General features: G+C 45.6%; 1 pseudogene; it reads right to left on the bottom strand.

Annotated features, from left to right (window-relative positions):
• Positions 1-1914: 1914 nt before the first annotated feature.
• LOC136386354 (synaptobrevin homolog YKT6 pseudogene) lies at positions 1915-2987 on the bottom strand (annotated as a pseudogene).
• Between the last annotated feature and the right edge of the window lie 1173 nt (positions 2988-4160).

Raw genomic sequence — 4160 nt, forward strand, 5'->3', positions numbered from 1 at the left:
TTCAAGACAAAATGAGACAAAGATGATATTATATAATGATAAGGGGTGGTCAGTTAATCAATGATATAGTAATAAGAAATATATATGCACACAATATCATCAAACATTGTATAAATGTATAAGAACATGAACAAATTTGAAGACAGAACTAGATAATAATACAATAACAGTAAAAGACTTCAACACTCCACTTTACACAATGGATAGATTATCCAGACAGAAAATCAATAAGGAACTGGACTTCAACTATATTCTAGACCTAACAGACATATACACGTTTCATGTAACAGTAGCAGAATACACATTCTTCTCAAGTGCACACAGAATCCTCCATGATAGATCATATGATACATCAGAAAACAAGTCTAAGAAAAAAAATATTTTGGAATTTCAGAAAACAACTTTATCTAGATAGAAAGCTCTCAAACAACGCAGAGAAAAGTTAGGCAGCAATTATTACAATACACTCTTTGCCAAATAACTTCACATTAGAATAACAAGATCAGGGGAAATGATGACATAGGGTGGAGTCAGCCTCCCCACTCTCACTTTCTCTTCCTAATCCACCCCCCCACTACAGTTTCCCCCACCATTATCCTCCAAAGCAGGACAGTCAGACATGACCCAACCTTCTTAAATGGGGTTCAGGGCCAGTGAGAAGGCTTAGTTTGCACCTTCCCAGGATGTGTATGGCAGCAAGAAAATCACACCAGCAGGCTACTTTAAGGGTAAGCCTGAATGTTTTGGCCAGCACAGTGCCCAGAGAAAAAGGGCAAGCAGCAGGTAAATCTGCTAGGGGTAGGGTACTTGGAAATCATGCAGATCCCACATTCTGGCCCAAGCAAGAGAAATCATGGCTGTTGGCACTTTCTGTTGAGGTAGTGGGACTTTTGAGTAAAGCAAGAACCAGCACACTTGGAGAAGGATCCCAGAGGATGATATCACACTGGTTGAACCCACCCCAACAGGAGATTCCATGGGGACCAGTCCCAAGGGTGAATCTTGATCTTTTGTCCGCAGGCCACAAATCAGGTTATGAGGAGGCAGTTTGGAACATGGCAGTAGTACCTGAGAGCCCAGACAGGCCAAGAAGGACCTGGAACGTCCTGGGCCGTCAGCTGGTCCAGACTTGTTTCCAGGGATGGCTATCTTTCTGCTGGGTGAAAGAAACAGCCATGTTCTTTCAAGGGAGTCAGGCTTCTGGGAGGGTGGCACTGGCTCAGACCACAGGTGGGAAGCAGGATGTTAGGAGTCCTTGGGTCATCTGGCACCTACTGTTGTTGCCACAGGAAAGGCCACTTGCTACGATGTTGCCAAGACAATCTTGTTACCAGAGAAGCATAAGACTGTGATCCAGACATTCAAAGCCAAACTGCAAGTCAGGGCAGGTGTTCCTGCCCCCATCCAAATACCTCCCAGGCTTCCTGTAGAACTTCATGGAAACCAATCTCACCAGAAATACAAACCATGTCCAGAATCTGTGAATCCTAGTGACTGTCTCATCACAGCCTTGTTCCTGAAGTGTTGGCTCATGCCCTGCTTACCTTCACCATCTAGTGGCCTTGGGGGCTTTCACAAAAGAATCAAGTATGTGTTCTGCCACCCTCACCCCCAGCCTTTTGGATCAAGTCCACACCCTTTAGTAGAGTGTTAAGAGAGTCAAGGGCCCAGGACTGTCCCAGGGATAGAGATGAGCCCATTGGCATCTGCAAGAGAAACTGACAGTTTGTTTTTATTTCGCCCAAAAACACACTTCTGGGAACCTCAAATTATCTTTTCAAAACTAATGAACATGTGAATTTAAACATGCCTCAGCCCAGGTCCCTTTCCCAAGCCCTCCATTCCTCCCAGTAGCTCCAAGGTAAAAGATAACAGTCTTTCCCAATCCAGGTCTTTACATGGCAGCTCTACTTCTCACAAAGCTGTAGTTCTGATGTGAATAAAGGTGAGTTTACAACATAGGGTCCTCTGTTGGTTGTCATCACATGACTGCAAAGTTTTGTTTCCAGACATTTTGTAGAATGCTTTAGAATGTATTCCTAGCACTTTGGATTTGGACACCAGATCATCTATCTTCTTGCCTTGTTCTTTTTGTTTGTTTGTTTGTTTTTTGGTTTTTTGTGGGGCTTTATTGTATTTTTATGAAGTTGTAAATGGGGAGGCAGTCAGATAGACTCCCGTATGTGCCCAACCGGGATCCACCTGGCCTGCCCACCAGGGGGCGATGCTCTGCCCATCTGGGGCGTTGCTCTGTTGCGACCAAAGCCACTCTAAAACCTGAGGCAGAGGCCACAGAGCCATCCTCAGCACCTGGGCCAACTTTGGTCCAATGGAGCCTTGGCTGTGGGAGGGGAAGAGAGAGACAGAGAGGACGGAGAGGGGGAGGGGTGGAGAAGCAGATGGGTGCTTCTCCTGTGTGCCCTGGCCGGGAATTGAACCTGGGACTCCCACACGCCAGGCCGATGCTCTACCACTGGAGCAAACCGGCCAGGGCCGCCTTGTTCTAACAGAGACTCCATGGTGTTATATAGAATGATTTGGGTCTCATTTATTTCAATATGCACTTTACTCGTGAGTTCAACTTCTCAGGGATTCTGGTATGTACTAAGGTAGCCATCCAGGGCTGCATACTGGATGGTAGCAGGGGATCCAACTGCCCACTTGATCCTTCTGAACTGTTTGGAAAAATTATCCAGCACCTTCACCAGTAAGGTGAAAATCACCCAGGATGAGTACCAGCTGTTAGTAATGATCACTCCTGCAAGACTGTCATTTCTCACATGGACATGACCCAGATATTTTTGTTCTTTGACAGAAACTCTGCTTCCTCTTGCTAAACACACCACAATCAGCTGACTAGTGAAGGCTGTGAATTTTTGAACACTGGACAAATAGAAGAAGCTAAAGGATGACATATCTTAGGTAGTTTTGAGCAGCACCACCTTGTGCTTGACTTTGTAGAGAATGTTCATAATGTATAGCTTCATGGTGCCATGCCCCAGGGCTGCCTGCCTGGTTAAGGAACTGGCTCACAGTGAGCAACATAGCCACTGTCCCTCAAGATCACCTCTAGCTGCTGATATGTCAGATGGCATCTCCTTCTCCTGGCCCAAGTCTAAACAAATTTAATAATATTGCAATCTCTCTCTTGTCTCTCCTTCTGTCTCCTCTCTAAATGAACAATTAAAAAACAAAAACAGGAAATGGGAAGATGGCAGTGGAGTAGGCGAACGCACAGACGCCCAGCTCTCACCACCAAACAGGAATACAAATAAATTTAGGAAAAATCAGTGTGAAAAACCAACTCTGGACTACAAGAACAGCTCTCAAAAACCAAGGAACAAAGAAGAAGCCACAACAAACCTGGTTGGGAGCACCTGAGTCTCCTCTGCTTACAGGAACGGAGGGGAAGGGGGGAGAATGAGAGCCCAGAGGGGATCTCACCCAAGGGAAAAGAGCAGAAAATAGGGCTCACAGCCACTTGCCTGGTGACCACGAAGCGAGGTGTGTTGAAAAGACCAGCTTATCTCCCAAGTGGAAAGGACAGGGAGAGGGACAGACTGTGAGGGGCTAAGGAATGCAGGAAACGAACTAAAAAAGGTGACTCATCCGTGCTGGAGGCAGCCATAGCTGGGAAGGGACTAAACCTTCCACAAAACAGTACTGAATTGCTTCCAGATCATAGATCTCTGGACATCTCTTCAGCTCCAATCAGCGCAACAAGACACAGCTGAAAACAAAAAGTGGGGAGGAGAGGCAGTAACTAGGGTCTCCATGGAGATCTGAGATACACTTCCCCCTACTGAAGCTGAGAAAACACCCTGCCCCCAGAGAGATTAGTTAGCTGAAGAGGCCTTCAGGGTATCAGGTTACACCCATCGCATTCCTGGATACACTTTCAGGAAGCCCCCTGCTGAGATCAATAAACAAGACTATCACCTGTTAAGAAAAACAAATCAAGACTTCAAAGCTGCCCTAATCTGAAAGTGGATTACAAATAATAGGTGATACCAACCCCAAGAAGACCTAGAAATAACACGACTGAAAACTGGAGGCAGCCAACACCAAGCCTAAACCAATTCTACAAATAAAACACCCAAACACAATGAGAAGACAAAAAAGTGCAATCCAAATGAAACCACAAGAGATACCTTCAGGAG

The sequence above is a fragment of the Saccopteryx leptura genome, chromosome X, assembly GCF_036850995.1.
Source record: "Saccopteryx leptura isolate mSacLep1 chromosome X, mSacLep1_pri_phased_curated, whole genome shotgun sequence".
In the NCBI taxonomy this organism is placed as follows: Eukaryota; Metazoa; Chordata; class Mammalia; order Chiroptera; family Emballonuridae; genus Saccopteryx; species Saccopteryx leptura.